The 27,882-nt window shown below is 43.7% G+C and overlaps 1 pseudogene; it reads right to left on the reverse strand.

Moving 5' to 3' along the window:
- Positions 1–715: 715 nt before the first annotated feature.
- LOC116639078 lies at positions 716–27,532 on the reverse strand (annotated as a pseudogene).
- Between the last annotated feature and the right edge of the window lie 350 nt (positions 27,533–27,882).

Raw genomic sequence — 27,882 nt, forward strand, 5'->3', positions numbered from 1 at the left:
ATAATAAGGGAAGCATCTTCACATGCCAGAAACATAGGAGGTGTTTTCAGTAAGACAAGGTATGAAGAATGGGGGTGTTTTTTCTTAAGGGAAGAGAAAGTAATTTTGTTTTAAAGTGAGGCTGATTGTTTAAAGAAGAAGAAAAGAAAGTTGTAGGGGCGCCTGGGTGGCTCAGTCGTGAAGCAGCTGCCTTCGCCTCAGGTCATGATCCCAGGGTCCTGGGATCGAGCCCCGCATCGGGCTCCCTGCTCAGTGGGAAGCCTGCTTCTCCCTCTCCCACTCCCCCTGCTTGTGTTCCCTCTCTCACTGTGTCTCTCTCTGTCAAATAAATAAAATCTTAAAAAAAAAAAAACAAGTTGTAGAAAGATTATAGAAAAGGAATGTTTGAAAAGGAATTTTAATGTATGGTCAAACTGGCTAAGATTAAAATTAATTTACTTAAATATGAATTTTAATATCAAAAGTAACCTGGTGCAAAATTAGAATTTGCTTTTTTCTCTGTTAAAAGGACAGTTTTCTTGGATTTTTGGTATGTTTTTGATAACAGATTATGTAAAGTTTCTTTACTTTTTTATGATAAACTATTTTTATTACATAGTATTTTGTAGGTATATTCAATCAAGAAGGTCAACAGAAACTTGTAAATATTCTGCTAAATAGCACACTCTACATACATATATTTTCAATGTGGTAACATTGAAATAATCCATTTCCTTTATTCACATAGTTTTGCAAACTGGGGAATAAATAAGGATACAAACACAGAAAAACTTCTCTTCTTAAACTTGTAAGATTAAACGGAGAATACAATTCTATTTAGTGATAAGCCGATGATTGACCCTGACCCGAGGAACACAAAACTCAAAAAAGTAGCTCTTGTTCAGAAAAGTGTGGTAGAGGGTGCATAGTGATACCTTGTGGTCTCCATAGTGGTCTATTTGAGGTGATTTTTTTAAATTGCTAAACTGTATTACCAACTCATAATAAAAAGTAACTAGTCAAAATTTAAAGCATTCTGATCAAAATGGGTCTGCACATGCCTTTCAGAGCCCAACAGGGCTCCATCCGAGGACCCTGGGATCATGACCTGAGCTGAAGGCAGATGCTTAACCAACTGAGCCACCCAGGCGCCCCACATTCTCATCTTCTTTACTGTCCTCAGGGTCTTCTAAACCATCAAGCCCACTAACATTTCCAGCAGGCTGGCTGCAGACAACATGATCTTCCAGTCCCCAAGAAGCTACTCTCACAGGCAGCCTTTGGATTTCACCTGGGTAAACAGCACCATCTGCTCCATCCCTGGTTTCCTGTGTTGCGTTGAGGATCACCAGACTGCAGAACTGGCTGTGTATTCAGCGCTGCAGCAACATGACCATTTTGCTCGGAGCAGGTGTTGAGACACCGTGAGATCTTCTGAGGACTCTGGGAATTCTGACCTTCCATTGTCCTTTCTGCTTGATTTTCTAGACTCCTTTTAAGTTCCTTCTCCCTCGAGAAGTTTTCCAGATGTGAAGTTAGACCATTTATCTTTGTCTTTCTCTGTCAGTTGAAGTTTGTAATTGTCCTCTACTTCAGCTAGTGCTAGTGTTACATTTCCAGCAGTCTTCACTTGCTCTTTCCGTTTCAGCTCCATGTTTGCAGTTCATCGACATATTTATTGAATTTTGTTTTCTCATCCCGCAAGAGTCGTTTACCTTTATTATATTTTTCTGTTTTGTCAGCAGTTTCTTTGGTCACGTCACAGACTTGCCCCTTTGTTACACCATCAGAATCTGTCTCGGCTGCAGACGGGGTGGCTTTATATCTATAGTAGACCCAGCAGTAGCTGGGTCTGTGTTTATGGAGGCACCATTGCCTTTTTTGCTGATTCCCAGTTTTCTTTGTGAAGACACTGTTGCTATTGGCTGATTGGTCTGAAAGTTTATTTGATTTTGGAGCCTCTGGCATTCCTTGATTTTTTTCTTTGTAATGATCTGCTGCCATCTGAAGACAAAGTTTCAAGTCTTCAACTTCTCAGTTCACGTTCCAGTCTATCAGTCTTTTCCTGGCCTTTTTTCCTCCACAGCATTTAGTTTAAGTTCTGCCACTGCATCAGCTTTTTTCCAAGTGTGCAGTATGCAGATCTGCCATTGTTTTATCTTGCACATTTACAGCATCACTAAAGTTCTTTGGCCAGAAAGAAAACTTCTTGCCAAGTTGCCTGAACATGTTCCTCTGCTTATGAAGTTGCTCCTTAAAAAAAAAAAAAAAAAAAAGTATCTTCCTTACTTGAGGTTGTAAACAAGAAAGCCGTTTGCAGATTTTCCTTTTCAGCCAAACAGAACTACAGCCTGCCAGTCTCTTCTTTGAAATGAGTAATCATGCTTTCTTTTTTTTTAAGTTTATTTATTTAAGGAATCTCTACACTCAGCATGTGACTTGAACTCACAACCCCAAGATCAAGAGGCATACACTTCCCCCTTACTCCCTGACTGAACCAGCCAGGTGCCCCTGAGTAATCATGCTATCTTTGTTCCCATCTAAATTCTTTAAAGTCTGGACCTCTGACACAAGCTTGGTATTTTCTATTTCAGTATTCTTCAAATGTACCTTATAAAGTTCCTTCTCATCCTTTTCCATCTTCAACTGATATTCCAGTTGTTCTCTTTCATATTGTGCCTTCCAGAGTTTGTCCTTTAAACTGTCTAATTCAGTTTCTTTTTCAATTGCTTTATGTGTCACTGACACAATATCTTCCTCAAGCCGGAGAGCTTTGGATGTAGCATCATTGTATCTCTTCTTAATTTCTTCATTTTCCGTTTTTAATTTTGTGATACTTCAACCAGACCCTTTTGCTCTGCTTGCAGTTGGTCACATCTTTTTGATGGTTAAGCTCTCTTTCCAGTCTTCCAACTTATTCTCAAAGTTGTGTTGTTTCTTCTTCCAGAACAGCAATGAACTTTAATAGTTCTTTTTCTTTCATGGTTTCTTCAATTTTCAACTCATGAAGGCCAGCTTTTTGGTTATAACCAACATGTCAGAATTTCCTTCATCTTCCACAGTAAGTAACTCTTCAACTGGAGAAGCTTGAAACTGGAAAGGTTTACTTGTTCCATGAATTTCACCCTTATGGGTAACATAACAGAACTGATAAAATTCTCCATCATCATTTGGAAGGTAATATCCTTGAAATGCTAACACACAATTAACTGTTGATCCTTCTATGTAATGTTCAGGCATAGGAGACCATAAAATTGTGTAATAATCGCAAGCAGTACTCCATCCAACCTTGAATATACCAACCCAATCTTTTGGATGTGGATGGATATATGGAGTTAAGGTGTAATGACATTCCAGGTGTGCATTAGGAAGATAACTCTTGGCCACATTTTGAAAGATGACATGGGCAAAGTTGGAAGTCTGCAAGGGGACTTCTTGAAGAGATGTCACTGTGAATCCTTCAAGGGGCTCCAGACAGAGGGAGCATGAGAGAGGCTTCTGAGCCTATACCACCATCAACCGCCAAACCTCTCCCACCACCACTGCCTCCCTCCACCGACTGGCTACACTTCCCAAGTTTCTTTACCTTTTAAGTATTAAGTTTCATAATAATCTGTGGTTCTATTTAGACAAGTGCTTTAAAACCTTTTTTTTAAATATTTTTTACAAACTACCCAAAGTCAAATTGTAAATGAAGTCTTTTTGACATGCACTATTTCAAAGTACTTGTTAAATTAGGCTTATTTGAAATGTAAATAAATGTAAAGTATTTGTTAAATTAGGCTTATTTGATATGTACATTTCATGGGACCTATTGTCAAATAAGTAATACTAAGCCTTCTTTATATTGTATTTTAAGATTGTGGTACACGTGAATGAAGTCCGTTCTCCTTCTGCAAGAAATGGCCCTTCATTGCCAGGCTTTTGCCATCTTGATGTCTTTGTAACATGGCAACACTCTGCTCCTGAATCAGAGAAATTAAGATGGGTGAACAGTGGTTGTAAATTAAATGAACAATCAGGGCCATGGGAAACCCAAGACACCTGCTTGGTTCTTCCCAGCTGCCTGGCAAACCCCATTTTTTGGTTTTTGCATTCCTTCACCCACCCTAGTGCATTTAAGGTGACTCAAATTATGAATAGACATCGGTGGAAAAACTTCCATAACATTGCAAAAATAATCTACCAGTAATAATCCTGGAATATAATCCATAATCCTATAAAACTGGTTTTGTTACCAGAGGCTTCAGACCTCCTTCTGGACCTTCTGAACATCTGCAGCTGGACTTCATTCAACTGCCACTTATTTTGGGTTATGAATATGTTCTTGTTATTTGTATGTGGTTTTCCAGATGGGTTGAAGGTTTCCCCTGCTACAAAGCTGATGTCCTCATGGTAGCAAAGAAACTGTTAGAAAATGTTTCTCACTTGATATACCTTTCCCAGTCTCTAGTGATCGAAGAACCCACCTTCACCAGGCAAATCATATGAACCTTAATGAAAACCTTGCAAACTTCTTGGGATTATCATTGTCCCTATCATCCTCAATCTTCAGGCAAGGTTGAGAGAACTAATGGGATCCTCAAACTTAAAACCTCTAAACTTGCAAAACAACTGGACTTCCCTGACCTAAGGTATGCTTTTGATTTTGCTGACTGCTCATGGTATCCTTTTGGGAAACATAAACTCATTCCACATTAGATAGTTACCAACAGACCAATGTCTATTGATATACAACTTTCTGCTGATCCTTTATTATCTCATGCTAATATGACTGGCTACTGTAAGTCTTTAATGTCTTATGCTAAAGCCTATCATCAACAGGTTAAAGAAGCCTCCCCAGATTCCAGTTCAAAGGATCTTGCTGGTCACAGTATGGAGACTGGTGATTGGGTATTCTGGAAATGTCATTAGAGAAAAACAGCCCTTGAGCCTCGTTGGAAGGGACCTTACCAAGTGCTCCTGACCAGGGACACTGCTACAAAATTAGAAGGCATTGAGCCTTAGATACACATCTCACAACTGAAGAAGGCTCCTTCTGATATCTGGTCCTGTATAGACACTAGAGATCTCTGAAACAAATTGACAAGGAAGAGAAGTAGCTGACATTGAGGTAAACTCCTTCTGCCCAAGACAGGGGATCAAGACTTCATACTTTAAACATGAAATACTTTCTCCCTCTTTTCTTTTCCCTTCTTCGGCATTGGCCTGGAAAGACCACCCTCATTCATATCTCCCAGGCCACTGCTAAGGGGAATAACCTCTCAGATTGTTGGATTTGTCATCAAAGATTCTGATCTATCCATGATGCTAGAGATCCATCCTGTCATCCTCCCTGTGACCAATTTCTCTTCTTTTCCTAATGTCACTGCAAAATACAATCAATCACCCTTAGAAGTCTCTTACTAAGTTCAGCTTTTATGGCCAGAACATCCCAATGCCTTGTTTTTACCTTTCTCCAGTAATAACTGTACTTACCCAATGTGTGAACTAGACTAACACTATCTTGGACAAATCCACTATGATGACCATTCCGTGATCTGAAGCCTTCTTGAGCATAGCACCCTCCCCAGTTTTTCTTTCTGTTTAATCACACACTTAAGTACAGTCTTGGGACATAACATCCTTGATCTGTTCTGGAGATATGACTGTGATTCTCAAACATTTCCTCCTGGGTGGTCCCCTAGCACATACTCCCCAACCTTTCAGACTACATTGAGCATGCCTGCACTCTCTATATCATCTGGTAAAAAAGGGAGTGAATTGGCATTGGGTAGAAGAACATCAAGCTACCTTTGACCAAGCTAAGATATTAGTTGCTCAAACACAGGCTTCAGGTCATGGAATGGTCCTTTACCTTGTATCCCTGGACCCTAGATGTGGCTGTTACATGAGATTAGATGAATCAGGCATTATGGCAAGAACAGCATGGGAAGTTAACTCCATTGGGCTTTTGGTCACAATGCTGTCAGGGAGCAGAGATCTGATATTCTCCTACTGAACAAGTGTTGAGTCTATAAGACCCTTTAATAAGTGGAGCCCATAATGACCATTCTTCTGGTAAATGTCTGGACTGGTTTGCCTATAAAGGGGTGGATAGACAGGATGTTTGCAAGATTGGCATCTGCCATAGCACAAGCCTCTATAATGCCTACTTACACCAATGAGTGTTCTTTCCACTGGTCCACTGGGAGCTGAATTACATGCTATCTTTGAGCTGGTAGGATATGAAACCTTTAATGTCTCCCCCCAGCCTCCTATAGAGACCCCCTCATAAATAAATAAAGGAGGGCACATACCCTATTCCTAAAGATGCTTGGTATATAGATGGCTCTAGTAGAGAAAATCCTAGTCACTGGACTGCCATAGCAATCAAACCCCAGACTGATACTATGTGGTTTGAGTCTGGGGATAATAAAAGCAGCCAATAGGCTGAATTGAGGGCTGCCTGGATGGTATAAGTACATATGAACCTTGGCTCCTTACCCTCTGCAAAGACAGTTGGGCTGTCTATAAGGGTTTGACAACCTGGGTGGCCCAGTGGGCTAGGGACAACTAGAAAGTTTTATAGAAACCATTATAGGGAGCAGAATTATGGAAAAATATATGGGAAAGGATGCAGGACCCCACTGCCTCGTTTACTGTTTTCCATGTCTCAGAGCATAGGCCGACCTCACCCCCTGACACTATTGAGGAAGACACTTTAGCAAACATCAGGGCCCTTACCCCATACAAAGTTCAGAATTGGTTGCATGGATTCATAAGCACAGGGGGCATCGCAGTGCTCAGGTGGGTTGGAACATAGTGAAGGGAGCTGGCATGCCCCTTTGCTGTACTGACGTCCTCGCAGCCTTCAGCAACTGCCTGATCTCCTACCATCTGAGACCTAGGAAGTTTCCACACACCATGCATTCACCTTGGGATCCAACCAGTTTTAGACTGGCAAGTTGATTATATCGGTCCTCGACCCACGAGTCAAGAAAAGAAGTACATCCTAACGTGTGTTGATACAGCCTCTGGGGCTTACACAAGCCTTCCCCTGTAAAAGGGCTAATCAAATGCCAACATCAATGGCCTAGAACAACTTAGTATTGTGTATGGATAACTTCGAAGGATAGATAGTGATAGGAAATACATTTCACTAGACATCCTGTGCAGGCCTGGGCTCATGAGCAGGACATACATTGGGAGTATCATTTACCCTATAATCCACAAGCTGCTGGACGCACTGAAAGAAGAATGACATTCTTAAAGCTCAATTCAGAGCCCTCTTACAGACAGTTGGACATCTTGCCAGAGGCCATACGCTTGTTAAATTTGAAGCCTGTGGCCACACCCCGTACACCCAGTTAGGTACCAAAACCAGCACGCCTGTGACTATTACCGTCTGGAAAACGAGGCCTGAGGCCCTGGTTCCTGAGCTCAAAGCAGGCCGGAAGCCACCATGGTTCTGTGCTCCTCAGCCCATTCTCCACAGGGGAGGGGACACTTGAATGGGGGCTGGAATGGCAACTTCCCCCAAGTTGGATAGGCTATTTCTTGCCAGAGTGTGAGCAGTGTCCTGGACAGCTAAAGTGGTCCCCGTTGATCCTGCTGGAGTTGGGGCCAAAACAGTCAACATTTACGTTCCAGACAGGCACCTCTACCACAAGGCACTATACGGCTGGTTACCTAACGTGGTTGTTTGTGCCACCTTTAATTTTACACGTACAGGCTGACTCTTTGGCCCCTGGGCAACATGTTCAGTGTGTCCCTCCTCTCATGCACCTCAGACTGCCTCTGTCCTCATGACAAGACTGAAGCCACTAGCATTATCTTTTTTTTTTTAGATCTTTATTTATTTATATTAAAGAGACAGAGGGAGAGAGAGAGGGAGAAGCAGACTCCCTGCTGAGCAGAGAGCCCGATGTGCGACTTGATCCCAGGACCCTGAGATCACGACCCAAGCTGAAGGCAGGTGCTTAACCGACTGAGCCACCCAGGCACCCCAGCCACTTAACATTATCTTAATTGGGGGAGAGCATTTTCCCGGACAAGTACCCACTAAGCACTTACTCTTTTGTGTTTAGCCTGCTGGCTGCTCCTCTCTTATTCTGGTAAAGGAAACCCTTTTCTGCAATGGGCGCAGACCTACAGGGATGGTTTACAGTGGGATTCATGCTGGATATGTGGTTTTTGCTCCCTTTTTCAGAGGTCTCTTTTACTGTTGCTGTCTGTACTGCTGCTGTGCTTTATGCCATCAACTGGAACACTGTCTGGCAAAAAGCCTACCCCTCCATGATGAATCCCTCCATGATGGCTCAGGGAATATTGCGGAAGAGATAGGCACGTGAGATTGTAAGAGCTGGATTTGAGGGGTGGAGTGTGTGAGCCAGACAAACACCATCTTGGACAAATCTGCCATGATGATTGTCCTGTGACCTGAAGACTTCTTGAGCACCACACCCTCTTCATTTTTAATTTTTGTTTAACTGCACATTTAAATTTTGTTTAACCACAGTGTTAAGTGCACTCTTTGGGTATAATGTTCTTAACCTGTTCTGGAGATATGAGTGTGACCCTCGAACATTTCCTTCTGGGTGGTCCCCCAGGACATACTCCCCAGCCACTAGGGCTAAAAAAGGTCTTATGGGAGGTGGGGTTGTGGGGATCTATTCATCTTGTAGCTGCCCAAAACACACTTCTGCCTGTAAGTCCCTTTAATAAACCATTTCTTGTCAAGCTGGACTTATTAGCCTTTTTTCTTCAGTCTTTGGAGTCTTCCTTTGGCCTTTGGAGGTTGTTTTCCCTTTCATGGAATACCCAACTAGATAGAAAACCTATATAAATCTTAGTACATTTGCACCCCCACATTCCCATGATTGTCTAGATCAGATCTGCCCCCACTCATCAAGAGAACTTATTGGCAACACCTGTGTCCGCAAGACATTTAGAATGACTCTTTCAGGCTTGGGGATTCTTTCCACTTGCACTTAAAATCTGACTGACCCCTCGCTTGAACAAGTAAAATGCAGTAATCCCTGTGAATGAACCCATTAATAGTACCACCCTAATGGGAATGGTCTGTCCTCTACAGGGTTTGTCTTTGTCCTTCTTCTTGGGCTTATGATGCCTAGATGGCTGGTGCACAGCTAGGCAAGGCCTTGTAGGTTACCTAACTGTGCCTGTAACTTTCCACAGACAAACTAAGACATTTCATTGGTTGAATCCCCTGGTAGAAAGGACCTACCAGGAGGCATTCATGACTCAAGATTTGCTTCTTTTGGCAGGGCCGTACTCGCCTAGTTAGGAGTAAGTGTAAATGAGAATATGATCAGGAGCCTCTCTTTAACTCTTGAAGATATTGCAGACTCCGTTGCTAAGACGATAGCTGCCCAGTGAAGATCCTTAGACTCTCTGTCCAAGGTAGTTCTTAATCATAGGGTAACTCTTGATTCTCTTTTGGCTGAGCAAGGTGGTGTCTGTGCTGTGGCCAACACCACCAGCTGTACCTGGATTAATACTTCTGGAGAAGTTGAAATTCCATTATATAAAATCATGGAGCAAGCCACCTGGTTTAAAAAGTTGGCTCCTTCAGCAGGGTCTTTCCTTATTTGATTTTGACTGGTTTAAGTTAGAAAGTGAAGAATGCTCACTGTTGCCTTTTGTGGCAAGAGAGGACTCTACCATGTCTCTAGATCGATCCCCCAAAATGGACTCTTTGCCCCTGGTTTTCTGGATTGAACTTTCACTCTACCCTCTTCCCATCTAGTCTTAGTTTTGCATCCATTCTTCAACTCAGAGGGGTTTCCTTTCAGACATGCTCCATAAAAGACTGATAGCTTACCACCCCAGGATCTTCTAGTCCTGCAGGGTACAGAAGGGCTCTGTGGTTACCATCTTCAATGTACCTCCAGATACTTTCTTCTTCTTGGTTTATTTCTGATACAATTGCTTCTAGTAATGTAGGATTATATTGAGTGACTTATGCTGAGAGTGCATTCAATTTTAAAGATTTTATTTATTTGTCAAGGGTGGGGGAGAGCAGGAGGAAGAGGGAGAGGCAGGCGGAGGAAGAGGGAGATGCAGGCTCCCCAGCTGAGCAGGGAGCCCGACACGGGGCTCAGTCCCAGGACCCTGGAATCGTGACCTGAGCCGAAGGCAGACGCTTAACCGACTGAGCCACCCAGGTGCCCCAAGTGCATCCAATTTTAACTCCTAATAAACTCTTGGCTGAAAACTGCATGTCTCCCTGTGGGAGAACAGCAGTGTTACTTGGGGACAGTATGAACCTGGTCTTGTGAAAGCAGAGTTCAGATTTCACAGTATAATCCAAATCCATGAATGTTCTGGTGTTAACTGGAATCCCAGGAGGCCCTGTGAGAGGATTCTGCTGTCCCTAAAATGCAGGAAACACAAAGGGAACCTTTCTGGATGGACTAACCTGGAACATCTGCTCAGGAAAGTGAAAAGAAAGTTACAACTTCTCCTGGGAAACGGGAGAGCTTATCAGGAAGGTGACAAGTAATATGGCACTAAGTAATCACTCCTCTGAAGTTAGGATTATTGTTAAGGAGGAAGGGAGGAAGGGGCACCTGGGTGGCTCAGTCGTTAAGCATCCGCCTTCAGCTCAGGTCATGATCCCAGAGTCCTGGGTTCGAGCCCCACATCGGGCTCCCTGCTCGGCAGAGGGCCTGCTTCTCCCTCTCCCAACTCCCCCTGCTTGTGTTCCCTCTCTCGCTGTTTCTCTGTCAAATAAATAAATAAAAAAAATCAAAAAAAAAAAAAAGGAGGAAGGGAGGAAGAAAGGATAAAAAGATAAAATTTCTCCGAGGTTTCTGAATTGTACTAAGCTAAGTATTTTTCTGGTTAATACTTAAGACTAAGTATTGGCCAAGACAAGAAATGCCCAAGGAAGAGCAGGCTTATTTAGAGTTGTCTGAAGACATCCAAAATTGCTGACCAGTAAATGAGGGATCCAGGCCTGTAGCATCAGAGTCTGAGCAGGAGATATAGATGTGTGTATCTTTGGTACTACCTTGTATTTCAAGACAAGGGAGTGGTGTACCCATCAGAGGTGGGAGTATAGCAAGAAAGGGATGCATATACTGGGCCACAAATTGTTCTGAAGACTTGACTTGAATGTTCCTAGATTGGAGCACCTGGAATGGCTGAAATATTTCTAGCATTTTCTAGTTTAGAGTGAGCCTATGGAGGACTTGAGTCTCATTCAGAGTAAATATGAGAGGTGTTCTGTTTCCAGAGTGAATTCCCCCTGAACCCAGCTTAATATCATACATGTTTGCAAAGGAATCATACTAAGAAAACACTTGGGGGGGGGAATAACCATGCAGGGTCAGAGGTAGGAACTAGAATGCAGAGTCAAGTTTTTTTTTTTTTTTAATTAACAGAGCAGAGTTTTAGTTAGGAGTCCCTGATATCTGAATATCAGAAAGCTTTCCTCTAATTACAAGTTATATGCTATCCTCTGATAACCACTTTTGAAAAAATACATTTTTTAAAACTCAACAAAGATTAACCAAAATGTCCCATGAAACAGGCTCCTGGTTCCAAGAGCCCACTCAAAGGACTAAGTTAAAAGCTAATCAGATGGGGGCGCCTGGGTGGCTCAGTCGTTAAGCATCTGCCTTCGGCTCAGGTCATGATCCCAGGGTCCTGGGATCGAGCCCCACGTCGGGTTCCCTGCTCGGCAGGAAGCCTGCTTCTGCCTCTCCCACTCCCCCCTGCTTGCATTCCTGCTCTCGCTGTCTCTGTCTGTCAAAAAAATAAATAAAATCTTTAAAAAAAAAAAAAAAAAAAAGCTAATCAGATGGTGGGCTTGGGGTCAAGAGAGGGGGGATGTCAGCAGAGGGACCATTTGGCCAAGGCCTCAGACTCATAAGGATCCTCAGATTTACACATCAGATATTTCCTTGAACTGACATTGTACCTATAGTCACCATTTTTCATGGACAGGAGTGAAAATTGTCATGTCCCAACTTTTAAGATGTTTAAAATTCTGTAATCCTGTATTTAGTACAGGATAATGCATTGCATTTGTTAAGTGTGATGTTTTAAGACTCACCAGATTTTTATTTTACCGTGTGGCTGGCTTGGCTACTTCTGTACTCAGCCACAATTAATCTTCTGTCTTCTTCCTTGAACGGTAAGGCCTAGACATCTGAAAACTACATTTCCAAATTTTCCTTGCCAACAGAGCTGCAGTTAGTCTTTGTAAATGGAAGGCACCCTTGGTTGGATCTGAGGCAGGAAAAAGTCATGCCACTTAGGGCTTTGGCAGTGTAATAGGAACACAGTCAGGCTCACACAGCATTGGCTGCTTTCTCTTTCTTGACAGGCAGAGTAACTGTGACCAGGAGTGGTTTCAGAAAACAATTTAAAAATGAGAATTTAGAATTAGTTCTCAGACCTAGAAATAAACATAACCCTAGATGATAAGTGCTGATTTGTGAATTTGCTAAACTTAAACATGATGACTGCTTCATTTCTACTGAAACATAGTTGACAGGTTATAACTTTTTATTTCTGTAGTGAAGAATCTACTGAAGTCAAAATACTGGACGTCTAATTGGTCGTCTCTACAGACCATTTTGATGGGATTGAGGGCTACAATAACTGTAGGGTGTGATGCCTACTTCCACTGAATTGCAGGATTTACAAAAACAAAAAAAGATTCATGGTTTTAAATTTTTTGAACCAGAAACTTCAGTAATGGCCCTGAAAGAAGCCTTATTTCTTATAGGTACAGTGATGAGAGAGCCAAAAATCAGACCCCAACTTTGATCCTTTTAGAGGCAGAATTAAAATATAAGATGAATTCACATCTTCACCACACCTCTCATGTGCAAGCAGTGGGATTGATTAGCAAGTAATAGAACTCTCTGGATCCAAATGGGTTAATTTCGGTGGATCTTTGTAAATATAAGAACCTTGAATCTCCACATCTTTCTGAACTTCCTCCTCTGTTTGAGGAGGCTAGCCCTTTCTTTCTTTTTTTTTTTTTTAAAGATTTTATTTATTTATTTGACTGATAGAGATACAGTGAGAGAGGGAACACAAGCAGGGGGAGTGGGAGAGGGAGAAGCAGGCTTCCCCGAGCAGGGAGCTCAATGCGGGGCTCGATCCCAGGACCTGGGGATCATGACCTGAGCCGAAGGCAGACGCTTAACGACTGAGCCACCCAGGCACCCCAAGGCTAGCCCTTTCTTGATTAAAGACACTGAGATCTCACCTGAGAAAGTTAGCTTCTAGAAGAATGTCAATTAGCCTCAAGTCATAACCATCATAACTCATTCCAAACCCATAACTAGATGCAGATACTAGAATGCCCCAAAGGGACAACTGTAAAATCTAAATTTGGATTTATTGCTCATATATCAAAACAATTGCAATGGGTAGATAATTTATATTGGCAGAAACCTTTGGAATGTGTATGGAAATGAATTCTAACGGTACTATATCAAGAAGGTCAGAACATGAAACATAAAAAATTCATTTATATGGGTGCAGATAGAAATTCCAGATTTCATGTACATAAGGGGAGAAACTAAAAGACATTTGAAGCTTGGGGCACCTGGGTAGCTCAATTAAGCATCTGACTGGCTCAGGTCACCATCTCAGAGTCCTGGGATCCAGCCCCCAGTCCACTCCCAGTTCAACGGAGAGTCTGTTTGTCCATCCCCCACCCCTGCTCTCTCTCTCTCAAATAAATAAATAAATAAATAAATAAATAAATAAATAAATAAAATCTTTAAAAAAAAAAAGAAAAAATTTTTTTAAAAAAGATTGAAGCCTAAGATCAATAATGACATTTTAGTTACAAAATTAATGCAAATTTTGTGCAAAATTTCATAGAAATTTCTTATAAACTGAAAGATAATATTCAAGATTACCCTTACAGTTTGATTTCTCTATTTCATCTGAAAATACGTATTTTCTTTTTTAAGATTTTATTTATTTGAGAGAGAGAAGAGAGAGAGAGCAGGGGGAGAGGCAAAAGGAGAGGCAGAATCTCAAGCAAACTCCACACTGAGCAAGGAAGCCCAGCGTGGGACTGGATCTCTCCACCCTGAGATGGTAACTTAAGCCAAACCAAGCGTCAGAAGCTTAACTGACTGAGCCACCCAGGTGCCCTGAAAATATATATTTTCTATATATATACTAATATATACCCATATTTTTACACAAATAAAAATTTTAATGTGTCTCTATTAACTCATATATTAGTACAATACTTATTTTCCTATAAGCATTCAGATGAACCATGCTTTATTATTTTATTCGATCCATCACAATGGCTCCGGGAAAATACGCTATAGAAAGAAAGATGGGAAAATTATTGAGGACGGGGTGAGCCTCCTCTGCAACTTGTAAAGCTTTATAAGTTGGTGACTATTCCGCCCGGTCCTCACACGTTCCTCCGGGGTCATCCTCCGAGTGCAGGGCATTCCGTCTGAACTCCCCACTACCCCCACTGTCACACTCCGAGCCGCGCACCGGCGCGGGCACATTCAGGAGCTGTTGTGGAAAAGCTCTCCCACTTTTGGCTCCAAATCAGTACCACGAAAATGGAAGCAATTTTTCTACTTTCCTTCTCCACACGAGGATCCCTACCGGGCTGCAGTGATTTTAACACCGCCCGGCCAGGGTCGGGTGAGCAGAAGTTAACATGAGAAAGGAAGGGAGAAGAGCGGAGCAATGGAAAACACTTGGGGTGGCTCGCGAGAGAAAGAAGAAAAGAGCCCGCCACACTCCTTAAAGTGGGCAGGAAACCAGTCCTAACAACGGACGGGGTGTGTGTGGGGGGGGATGTTGCTTAATGCCCAGCCAAGCCTCCTAGCTCTCCAAGCACTCATAGTGTAGTCTCTTACTACCCTCCTCCAAAAACCCCTCCCATTCTTTTTTTCCTTTTCTTTTCTTCCTTCCTCTCTCCCTCCCTCTCCACCTCCTTCTCTCTTTCTAATACACCTGACGTTTTGTGAGCCTGAGTGTAAACGGTTACCCAAATACAATCTCACGCTCAAGGTTCCCAGGAGAATCATGCCCCCCGCCGCCCCATTCCAGAAATTCTGCAGCTGTCCACTGCGACGAAGGAAAACTGCACAGCCTGGAGGAAGGGAGGCTTTTTCCTTTTCCCCCCAAATCTGCTGCTCCGCAATTGGCCTCTTGGTGACTACTCCGCCCGGTCCTCACAGGTTCCTTCTCCGGGGTCATCCTCCGAGTCGCGTGGACCAGGGGCCTAGACTCGAGGCCCGCAGGTTCCTCCAACGCCTTCACGTCGGTTGGGAGGATGCCGAGATTCGCCGGCTGTGTGGGTCCGCGCCCACAACCGAGGTCCTAACGCCGCGAGACGGCTGCCGAGGCCTCTCCAGTCCCCGCGCTGCCCGCGCCCCCAGCCGGCCCTCAGCCCTCCTTCCCGCCCCGCTGACCTGGCGGCTCCCGGTCGCCAAGGTCCGGAAAGGGGCCGCCCCCGCCCCCACTTCCGCGGTAACTGCCAGCTCTGCGGCCCTCACGCCCACCCACTCGCTCGGAGGGACCCTCCTTCCGCCTCAGCGGCCAAACTCGCCATCAACCACATCTGTAAAACGTAAGAGAAAGCTTTGGTATAGGGTAGAATGTCATTACGAAATAATGTCCTCAAAACCAATGGAATTTTGAGCATTTAATTTTATAGATGACTTTGGGACACTGTTAGGGAACAAATGAAGGTGATTTAAAACTGGAGAGTTAAATAAAACTTGATGAGAAGAATTCAGGGAGGCAAAGTCGGGGAGCACTAGGCTGGCACAGCATGGAAGCCCTCCGCGCAGGCGCTGGCGCAGGCGCAGGCGCAGTTCCAGGCCCGGCTGTCCCGTCTTGCGCACCGCCCTCCGACTCCGACCAAAGCTTCTGGCCCACAACGTGTGCCTTCAGTCTGGAGTCGCAGCCGTTCCCAACCTGGGTTGTTGGAACAGCGTCCCCGCCCGTCCCGTGACTATATTATGATCTTCGTGGACCCTAGGCACACATTTGCCTTCGTTGGCCTCTTGATCCATAAAACAAAAAACATGTATTTTATGTGTGCATTGGTTTTTAAGAAAATATATTAATATTAAATATACATTTTCTTTGACCTAGAATTTAATTTCTTTCTTCTGGTTTTAAAAGAAATTAAAACAGGGGCCACTGGGTGGTTCGGTCGGTTAAGCGTGTGCTTTCGGCTCAGGCCGTGATCCCAGGGTTCTGGGATGGAGACCAGCATCGGGCTCCCTGCTCAGCGGGGAGTCTGATTCTCTCTCCCTCTCCCTCTGTGCTTGGGCTCTCTCTCTCTCACTCTCAAATAAATAAATAAAATCTTTTAAAAATTTTAAAAAATAAATTAAAACAATTTTGTGGGCCCGTGGAAGTATTGTGGGGCCCTAGGCATTTTGCCTAGTGGAAAAGTCAGGCCCACTTTGTTTTTGTTTTTGTTTTTGTTTTTGGTTAAGATATTTATTTATTTATTCATTCATTCATTCATTCATTCATTCATTTATTTATTTATTTGTCAGAGAGAGAGGGAGAGAGCATACGCAGGGGTAGTGGAGGCAGAGCAGGCAGAAGGAGAAGCAGGCTTCCTGCTGAGCAAGGAGCCCTGATGCAGGACCAGATCCCAGGATCCTGGGAACACAACCTGAGCCAAAGGCAGATGCTTAAGCCACCTGGTTACCCAGGCGTCCTAGGCCCGCTTGTTCTGCTGTTGATTCCTCTAGCGGGCAGTTGGGGCTCAATCTCAAGAGGTGGTGAATTCTAAACCTGCTCCAAATGAGACTTTCCTTCCCCGACCACAGCCTCCACGGTTGTTGTGCTGAGAGATGAGGCAAAGGATTCAACAACTGCCCAGCTATAGGGTTTTGTGCTGCCTTCTAGGAGACTGTATTTTTGTGTAAATAAGCAAATCTCCCAATGATGAAAATTATTCCTCCTCAGGTCATCCTAACATTAGAACAGTAAAAACAATAGCTTTTTTCATTCGAGCAAGCTATACAAATAAAAGAAAAACCAGTCTACTTGTTTTACCTTACTCAAAACTCTTCTGACACCAGATGTGTGGGTTTTCCACACCAAGCAATTCTCAAATTCTCAGGACACTGTCATACAATTCAATTCAGTTTTAAACAGTGTATACTTGGAGCAGGCATCAGATCTCACAAATTAAGGGCTCAGTCCCGCTAAACTGCCCCCACTTTAGATGGATGCCAATCTCAAGTCCTGGTCTTCCATACTCTGAGTGACCAGCTATAAATTGGGGGTTTCACCATCCAACCTTGAGTTCAATAATTTGCAAGAACAGCTCTCATAACTCAGTAAAGCATTTTACTTATGAATACTGGTTTATTACAAGGAATACAACTCAGGACCAAACAAATGCAAAGGATGCATAAGGCAGTATATGGGGAGGGGGCAGAGAGCTGCTTTGGGTTGCCAACCTCAGGGCATGTGGATGGGTTCATCAACCCAGAAGCTCACTGAAACCTGGGTTTATGGATTTTCGTGGAGGCTTCATCACATAGGATGATTGATTGCTAAATCAGTCCCCAGACTCCATCCCTTCCCTGGAGGATGTGGGGTGGGGCTCTAAATTCCAAGCTCCTAATCTTGGCTTCAGATTTCTGGTAACCAGACCCCCATCCAGGAACCCACCAATCGTTGCCTTCTTAGAATGAAAGATGCTCCTATCACCTAGGAAGTTCCAAGGGGTTCAGGAGCTCTGTCACCCTCCTATCACCCTCCCCCATTCAGAAAAGTGCAAGGGTTTTAGTAGCTCTGTATCAGGAACCTGGAACAGAGACCAATACATATATTTCTTATTATTTCACAACAAAGATTTCTTCACCATTCAGTTACAATTCAAGGTTATCAGGTTCTTCAGTACACCAATATGAAAACACCTTCCCAAAAGATATGTTTCACTTATTTTGAAATTCATTTCTACATATGGAAATTATTGAGGAAGAGTTTTCCTTGGTTTGAAAAGAAAAAGATCACCCAAGAGTTTCTAGAGAAGAGCAAGGTTGGTTGTTGTTGTTGTTGTTGTTGTTGTTGTTTTTTCCCCTCAAGATTTACTGACGATTAACTTGGCAAATATCTCGTACTGTGACTATCTTAATTGCAACCCAAGTTGCAAGGCAGGGAGTTCACTGTTAAAGTAGGACATTGATTGGGAACCAGTGGAATCCTGTAAATTGGGATGGGATATACAGGAAGACCCTCATGAAACTGGGGACATTGAGCCTTTAAATTTTGATGAATCTTCTTTGCTAGTTGAAGTATACTCCTACCCTCAGGGGTATTGGTCACTCTATCTCTATCTAAGGGGAAGAAACTGTATTGCCTGAGGAAAATATAATGGCTTCCCCTGAGGCAGTTTGCATGAGAGAAAATGATGAGTCTCCTCAGATCCATACCTGCCACCCCTCTTTGCCTCTAGACCTATAACTAAATTCAAGTCCCAGCAGGCCCATACTCACCCATACTGGGAGGGTTCAGAAGACGTTTCTTTCACCAATACTGTGAGATACAACATTTTAAAAGGAGCTCCAGGGGCGCCTGGGTGGCTCAGTCGTTAGGTGTCTGACTTCGGCTCAGGTCATGGTCCCAGGGTCCTGGGATCGAGCCCCATATCGGGCTCTCTGCTCGGCAGGCGGGAGGCCTGCTTCTCCCTCTCCCACTCCCCCTGCTTGTGTTCCCTCTCTCTCTGTCAAATAAATAAATAAAATCTTTAAAAAAAAAATAAAGGGAGCTCCAGTACCCTCAAAGAGCTCTGTAATCACTCTTGTCTGTAGGCCAGACCTCTTGTCTGTAGGCCAGACCTTACTGTGGGTGCTGCAGTCACTTAATTAGGAAACCTAAATGCAATGGGAGTAATTGGATCCTGGGGTGACAAGTGATGGTACTCAACTACCAAAGGCAAGGTGAGGGTGTTAAACCTCAAGGAACAGCAGGGTCAAAAGAGCAATCAGAATAGTCTGATTCTTGTACCCCTCTGGCTATGGCTAGATGATTATGGTGTTCCTAGAGGTAAAGAGATAGAAAGCCTATTAAATTCTTACTTGATCTGTATAAGCAGAAAAGTTCTAGCGTAAGTGAACAAAAGTCTAACCTGAATCATAAAAACAGAGAGTCATGGCACTTAAATCCGTTGAGCCAGTTTGCAGGCCCAGAACCCCTTGAATGAATGGGAGGCCAGGCCCCCTTGCGGAAGGAAGGTCCCCAGCACACTACTAAAAATGTATACTGTTAGTTTTCCTTCTAACCTTCCCCAAAGGGATCTTTGGCCTTTTACCTGGGTAACTGTGCATTCAGGAAAAGCTTCTGTGGACTACTGGACACTGGCTCTGAAGTGCCACTAATTCTGGGGGACCCGAAATGTCACTATGGAAGTTACGGAAGTCAGATGATCCAGGGAGTTTGATCTCAGGTCTGTCTCACAGTGGGCCCAGGGGGTCCCCAAACCCAGCCTGTGCTTATTTCCCCAGTTCAGAATTGAGAATAGTACATAGTGAGCAGCAGGCAGAACCCCCACATTGGTTTCCTGCCCCATGGAGAGGTGTTATTACAGTGTGAAAGGCCAAGTAGAAGCCACAAAGAAGCCACTAGGACTGCATCACCTAGGAAAATAGTAAATTAAAAGCACAACTGAAGTCCTGGGGCGATTGCCGAGATTAGTACCACCGTCAAGGATTTGAAGGTTGCAGAGATGGCGATTCCTACTACATTCCTATTTGGAGTTCTTGGGGCCGCTGGCTGCCGGCGTGCTGGATCTCCTGGAAGTCCAGCGAGCGAGAGCAAGTCTGACAACCTCCCACCCGGCTCGGCATCCGTGTGCGCGGGAGACCCCACCGCCCGCCCGGTGCACAGCAAACCAGGCGACCCAGGGTCGCCGCGCGGGGACCGGCACAGGCCTCTCCCGCTCCGGCGCCTCGTCCTTCCCCAACAGCCAACCAGGAACATAAGTCAGAAATAAGGACTTGAGCATTTTCGTATAATTTTATTAAGAAAGCAAAAAGAAAATCTCCCAACGTCTATGAAGGGCAAATTTACACTGATCAATTATAACGGATCACTGCGGCATCGTTGTTCCAAGAGAATCCTGCCGTGAATGCGCGCACAGAAGTCTGGGGGGGAGGGGCGGACGCTCCAGGCGGGCGGCGGCGGCGGCCCCGGGGACCCAGGCCACAGCGTGCGGGACCCAGTCCCCGCAGCCTTCGAAAGCCGAGGGGTGGCTCCTCTGGCAGGAGGAAGACAACGCTCTGAAGAGCCCGCAGGCGACGCCGGCGGAAAGGGCTGCGGGGGCGGCCGGCACCGGGCTCTGCCGCCGGGCTCCTCCGGCTGCTCGCGGGTCGTGGGGCTTTGAGATGAGGGCTGGGGGCTCTGCTCCCTGCCTCGAGGTGATCTGCTTCTGGCTCGGTGTCTCCGGCAGTATCGGCTCAGGAGCCCGCAGGGCCTACAAAGCAGCTCCTGGTTGAAGACCTCGTCGTCCCAAGCGAGTTGGCCGAGCTCAGGATAGAAAAGGAGCGGCCAGGGCCCAGAGTCCTCAGAGCTCGAGGCTGGCAGCGTGCTTGCTCCCTGCCCCCGCTCGGCCGGATCCCAGGCCCCGCGCACACAGCGCGGAGAGCTCTGCTCCATCGCTTCAGCGGCGGAGCGGAGGGAGCGTCTCCAGGGACTCTCCTTCCCTGCCTATTTATATTCGCCTGGGCTCTGAGGGCCCGGCTGGCGGAGAGGATATTAAGCTGGGTGGTGACGTTTCCTAAGGTGTAAATTGCTTCAGAAGACGGAGCCTGATGAAATTAAGGGAAAATCCAATAATCTGATGTGGAGTTATCCGAAGTTGTACTTTGTTGACTGATAAGATTAAAGGTGTTTTTTTTTCCTTAAGATTTTCTTTATTAGAGAGAGAGCACGAGCGGGGGGAGGGGCAGAGAGAGGGAGAAGCGACTCCCCACCGAGCAGTGATCCTGACAGGGGACTCGATTTCAGGACCCTGGGATCATGACCTGAGCGGAAGGCAGACGCTTAAGCTACTGAGCTGCACAAGCGCCCCTAAAGATTGGTTTAAAAGAAACTTTAGGTAGAGGGGCTTGGTCAAGACGAGCTCTTTGGAAGGTTACTCTTTTATTTAAAAAATCCTATGTGCCTGACACTTTTAGGTAACTTTACATCCATTGATTTCCTTCTGCTTGGAACATACCAGCAGATTTTACCCAGATGAACAGAGTGAGAAGTGGCCATCTCTGTATGAAATCACGCTGCTAGTTAGTGGTAGACGTCAGACTCACACCCTGGTCTTGTATTTATCTGTTTCTAAGTTAAAAGAGCTTCAGAATTTCAGCCAACATGTATGATGGGGAGGGGTCAAGGTCTAGGGATCCAGATGCACACTGTTTCTGTTCAAGTTTGGTCCATCATTTCTTTTTTTTTTTTTTCTTTTGAGATTTTATTTATTTATTTGAGAGAGAGGGAGAGAGCATGATCTAAAGGGAGGGTCAGAGGGAGAGGGAGAAGCAGACTCCCGGATCAGCCTGGAGCCGAACCAGGATTGGATTCCAGGACTGGGAAATCCAGACCTGAACCCAAGGCAGATCCTTAACCAACAGAGCCACCCAGGCACCCCTCCATCATTTCTATGTATGTGACACTCAGCTAATTCCTAGCCTCTCTTGTCCACATATTTTCATCTGTGTATTGGAGATAAAACTTAATATTTTATACAGTAGTCTTTATGATTAAATTGATAACAAAGTCTAAGTAATTAGATATCCCTGGCAGAAAATAAGTTGATCTTTTTTTTTTAAGTTATTCTGTTACAATTATTATTTTCATTGTCATTATTGGTGAGATGGCCATTGATATAAATATAACATCAATGAAAAAAATATAAAATGTCTTTTTGTTTGTATTTACTCTTGGTGGATTGCTTTTTCCTCCTTGTATAATATCTCTAGTGAAATTGCGTCCTATTACATCCTTCCTCAAAAGTTTCAGCCCTTCTGTTGGTAAATTTGTCAGTGCATCCATGCCTACATTTCCTTGATCAGACATTTATCTTCAATGTAACAAAGTCAGTTTAATTCAAGGAGCTTAACAAGCATGTTTTGATCACCTGCCATGAGCAAGATGCTGTGATTGGTCCTGCACATGCAGAATTGAAGAACTGGCTCCTGCTTTTGGAGAGCTCACATTTTAGGGGGAGAACAGAATCACAGGCAAGAAACCATGAGGATACAGCCAACTCTTACTCCCTATAGTGGTTGACTTCATGCTAGGAAGGAAAACTTCCTTTTTCAAGGGTTTGGGGTTCTAGTCTTAGAAAGAGGAGGAGGCCTTGCCTATTGATTGTCTTCTTATTGCTAATCTTTTTGCTTTTGAGAAAGCAGTCTGATAAAATGCAGGCTCCTTAAGGGGGAAAACCACAGACAGTAGTGTCTCTTACACATAGTGCACAAGTTGGTGACAGCGGTGGGTCCACCTTCCTTAAGGAGGGGGAGGTTATGATGTGGAGATGGCAGGATATCTGCTTAGCACTAGTCATTGCACAGAATCAGTAAATGTTCTGATTCCAATTTGAACCCTTCTTGTGCCCTATCAGTAGACTACTTCTAAAGAGGTTCATTTTCTCTGGAGGATCATAGGGTACTCTCAGCAATGATAACTTTTTTTAATATTTAGTTTAATTTTCTCCCATTTTATATTGTGATTTCCTGCAATCCTTTTGTAAAAACTGATACAGCTGTTTGACTTCAACCTCATGTAATGATGCTCACACTCGGTGGGAATAAAGCAGGGGTAGTAGGGAAATGCATCCTGAAAGAGAGTGACCTTTTGTTGGTACCAGCACACAGACAGCAGTCTGCTATTAGGGTGACTATGTCCTGCCACACAGAGGGTGAGCAGCAATGATGTGAAGTTTGTTTACGGAGGAGCTGAGAATATTGGGGTGGACCACAGTGAGGAATGTGATGTAATGGCTGTGTGGACAATACAGGAAGAGATGAGAAAACCCCTTTGCACATAGACTTGACAAAGATAACAATAAACTGGGAAGGAAACTGACACTTGGAGTCCATGGTATGATCAAATTCTAAGTCCCGGTTGCAAAACCCAGGGTAGGGACTTAGGGGCTCAGCTTCAGTAAGATGCCGAGACCTAGGCCAATACCCAGTACCCAGTTAACATAAGGGTTAAGCATTAACTCATCTACTCCTGCAGACATGTGGATGGGGAAGAAGGGAGCAGTTGTCAAAATGGGGGAGGGGTGGGGCTCCTGGGTGGCTCAGATGGTTAAGCATCTGCCTTCGGCTCAGGTCATGATTCCAGGGTCCTGGGATCGAGCCCCACATCGGGCTCCTGACTCAGCAGGGAGCCTGCTTCTCCTTCTCCCTCTGCCTCTCTCCCTGCTCATGCTCTCTCTCTCTGTATCTCTGTGTCTCAAATGAATAAATAAAATCTTTAAAAAAAAAAATGGGGGAGGGGTTGGATGGTGACTCCCACAATAGTGCACTATAGACCACCATTAAGCATCGAAACTATGAGAATATTACTACTTTTGGCAAAGTTGACTTTTTTCACACAATAATTTTTGTTCTAGCAACTTATGCTGGAGCATAGTCCATAAATTGGATTGCCATGCTGCTTTAAATAGAAGACAGGAACTTTGAATAAAGAGAGAAAGGTGTCCAAAATAGTAATAACTGACAAGTTAAGTTATTGCTCTATGTGTGTAAAATGATTTTTTGGAGGGGAATGATTTTTGTACATTTCATTTGTATTGATGTGTTTGCATTTGTATAAAACTGTAAATGCACTCCAAAATATATCAATAGTGGCTACCTATCAGTTGAGAGGTTGGGAGAAGGAGTCCTATTTTCACTTGACACCTTACTGTCCTATTCATTTAAAAATATATTATTTCAATAGTGAAAATGTTTAGAAATAATTAAGAAAGAAATAAAAGGATTCTAATTTCATTCACTTTACCTTTAAATTGTAATAGCTAATATTCACTAAGAACTTACTATATGATAGGAATTATATTAAGAGTTTTATTTTTATTATCCTACTTAATTAGGTGCTATTATTAAGTGTATTTTGGGGAGCCTTGGTGGTTCAGTCAGTTAAGCAACCAACTCTTGATTTCTGTTGGGGTCTTGGTCTCCAGGTGATGGGATCGAGCCCTGTGCCAGGCTCTGTGCTGGGCATGGAGCCTGCTTGAGATTCTCTCTCTTCTTCTCCTTCTGCTCCTCTTCCCCTCTCTAAAAAATTTAAATAAAATAGATTTTAAGTGCATTTTATAGGTAAGAAAATGTAGGGTTGCAGAATTTAATATTTCAGTGTGAGGGTCTGCTCAGCAAATGTTTGGCTGAGTAATGTGGCTCCCCATTGGGAAACCCCACACCTCTGTGTGTTATAGTCACCCAGGCACTGCCCACTCTCTACAATGCAAATGTCCACCCATTCTTAATGCCTGGAAAGACACATCCAAAGTCACAAAGCTAATGAGTGCCTATGCAATCTATTTAATTTAGCTTTTTTTCAGGAAAGGAAGATTAAAATGATGGACCTTTCTTATATCAGGAAAATAATGTGGCTTCAAAGGAGTCCTCATCCAGTGACAAATGCAGAGAAATGAGCCTGCACACTTTATTGCAACATCAAATCTAGAGAATCAAGAGGTAAAAAATATATATAATTTTTTTTGGTGTAAAAAAGGTGGTTTTATTAAAGCACTGGGACAGGACAATGTAGAGTATTATTTAGAAAACAGAATGGGAACTCTTGCAAACAGAAATGTAAAACATCTCTGTAAATGGACTCTAGGTATCTAGGTAATGGATACTGAGAGCAGGAGCAACCTCAACTGGCAAGTGATTATTGGGGCTACTTCAGCAGTGACCCCCAAAAGCTGGCTTCAGCTTTGCTGTGCCAGATAGCAGGAATATATCTCTCCAGGTGTGAACAGTGAGTGGATGATTGTATTGTAGAGAGAGGAATGTGCCTGGGTGCCTATAACACAAGAGTGGGGGTTCCCAGTGGGAAGCCCTACTACCCAGGCAGAGACCTACTGAGCACCCTCAAGCCCACATGCCCCTTCCTCCAAACTGCACAAAACATGGCACCAGTTCCTTTTAACTCCTCTAGACAGAAACTGCTGACTAAGACAGAAGATGATTTCTTAGGGGATCTTGAATTTATGCAGTCTAAAATTACAATGTTACTTTGCAACCAAAATTCTACTGGTCTCTAGTGTCTGGAAAGTCTTCTTGAATAACCACTTATAACATTTTTCTCTTATACTCTCTTTATTTTGTATTCTACCTGGGAAATACAGGGTCACAATACCTAGAAACTAAAAGGCTCAGCTGATGTGCGGGGGTCATATAATCTGAGAAAATGAAGAAAAACAATGTGAACACACCTTCGAACACTATCAGTTAGATCTCCCTTATCAATCTCTTGGTTACATATCTGGTCAATGTCATCATTTATTAGGTCAATATCATATATTTGAGCAGTGTTATTATCGGTAATTAAATCTTTCGATCAAAAGGAACTAAAAAAATCCAATCTTTCATTTAAATTATCTATCAAGTATGACTGCATGCTAGCAGGTCCTCTTGGATGGAGGACTCTAGGATTGTTGTGGTCCAGATATATCTTCCTTGGGTCACAGAAAGCCATCATTTGCCTTCCCTCTGTCCATGACTGTATTAATCTTGGTGGTTTTTTTGTTTCTGTGTTTTTTTTTTGTTTTTTTTTTTAAGATTCTATCCATTTATTTGACAGAGAGAGAGAGAGGGTGAGCACAAGCAGGCAGAGCAGATGGCAGAGGGAGAAGGAGCTGAGCAGGGAGCCCAAGGAGGGGTTCGATCCCCGGATCATGACCCGAGCCAAAGGCAGACACTTCACCTACCGAGCCACCCAGGTGCGCCTGTATTAATCATGTTCTGGACTCAGAATCCTTGAATTTGATATTGTCTCTTAATAACTGCTCCCCTAGATTCTGCATAGTGTTTTCATCACGTTGTCCTGTTTTAGGTTGAAAGGACACTTCCATATCTCTAATAATTCTGTTTTCACTCTTTAAGGTAAAATAGCACCCTCCCAGTTACCTTCTTTTCAATGAACTTATAAAAATTCTTGATAGCAATTATACTAAAATAGTCTTACGTATTTATTTGCTGGCATGCTTACTGTTTCTCTGAATAGAAAAAGGGTAGATGTCACTGAAAAAGAGAAAAATAACTTTCCTAGAAGAATTTTTTTTTCTTTTTGCTTCTCAGAAAATGCTGGTACACTAGCTATGACTGTCTCACGCTAGCATGACCCAATCCGCAGACTTGACCAAAACCATATCAACTCAGTTTTGTTCAATGTCTTTGGGAAGAGTATATTTATGTGCTTCCTCTCACCAAGTTGGGCTTTCTGAAGCAATTTTCACACCCTCTGGGAATGGGAATGGGAGCTACTAAATGGGGGAGCAAAATGATGGGGACTCAGAGACTTTGTGCAATGAGAAGTTAGAAAGCTCCCAGATTGGCCTGTCTTGGAGCTGACCCTTGGGTTCCTGTCTGGTCCAACATTAGCCTCCTGGATCCTAATACCGCAGGTCAGGTGGCTGAATGACTCAGAAATGCCAGAAAACACCAGCGTAGGTGGTTGTGGAAGGAACTACAATAGGGTGTCCCCCTAGGTAAGAGTCCCCGGATTTAGTCCTTCTCTAAGCCTACCTGGGTGGCTGAGCCTCAGTGGTCCTTCCCCACGTTGGTTGGAACTACACCCTCTTAGCCCCATTGCTATGGTCACCGCCTTCCCAGTGTTCAGAGTCCCGTATAGCACATTCAGCCTCTAGGATAGCTTTTCAAAATCATGCCTTCCATTTTATTTCTAAGGGCTGCATAGTTTGGGATTGTACAGATATACCATGATTCTTTTTCCCAATCTTTTTTTACTGAAAAGCATGCTTGTTTTTGAACTAGAATTTCTTGCTTGTAAGAAAAAGAATTTCTGGGCCAAAAGAATACTCACATTGAAATGTTTTCTATAATATTGCCAGATTGCCTTTCCAAAGAGCTTTTCAAATTAATTCCCAAAATGGGTATCTGAGGGTTACTACTTTCTATATGTTTACAAACATTGGATAAAATGAAAAACTTTCATGTGTGCCACTGTGGTACTCAAAGTTATATCCTATTTTAATTTGTTTTTTATTATTTAAATTCCAGTATAATTAGTATAGTGTTATATTAGCTTCAGGTGTATAATATAGTGATCCAACAGCTCTGTGTATTACTCAGTGCTCATCACTGTAAGTGTGCTCTTAATACTCTTGACTATTTCACCCATCCTCCCCTCCCACCGATCTCACCCCCCCATAGTCATTGTTTTAATTTGCATTTCTTTGATTTTAATGAGCTCTGACCTGGGTCACAGCAAGCCTTTCAGCCCCAAACCCACCAATACTCTTCCGGTGGTGACTCCACCCACCCAAAATCAAATCCACAGGCTGAGAATAAGGAAAAAAGGCTTTAATCGGCATGTGCGATTAGAATAAGATAAGAATTGTGTCAATTCTCAGTAGAAGAAAAGTTTTTAAAGACATTGATTACATGAAGAATTTTTTCTAATCAAAAAACCTGTAGGTAATTAAGGAAAGAAAGAACAAATAAGGAAGGTTCTCCACCATAAAGACCTCAAGGCTGAACTCGGCTCGGGGCCAGCGGGGGGGGGGGGGGGGGGGGGGGGAAGGGGGCGGCAGAAGTCGGAGAAGTCCATACAGACAGAATGAGGGCCCCCAAAGGGTGTCGCAGGCTCCTTCCAGGGCATCGGTTGAAGGGGTGCTGTGGGCTGAATTCCTTTCCTGTCCGGCTTCCACCCTGCTTTAAGCCC

This window comes from Phoca vitulina, unplaced genomic scaffold, assembly GCF_004348235.1.
Source record: "Phoca vitulina isolate PV1807 unplaced genomic scaffold, GSC_HSeal_1.0 scaffold17, whole genome shotgun sequence".
Lineage (NCBI taxonomy): Eukaryota > Metazoa > Chordata > Mammalia > Carnivora > Phocidae > Phoca > Phoca vitulina.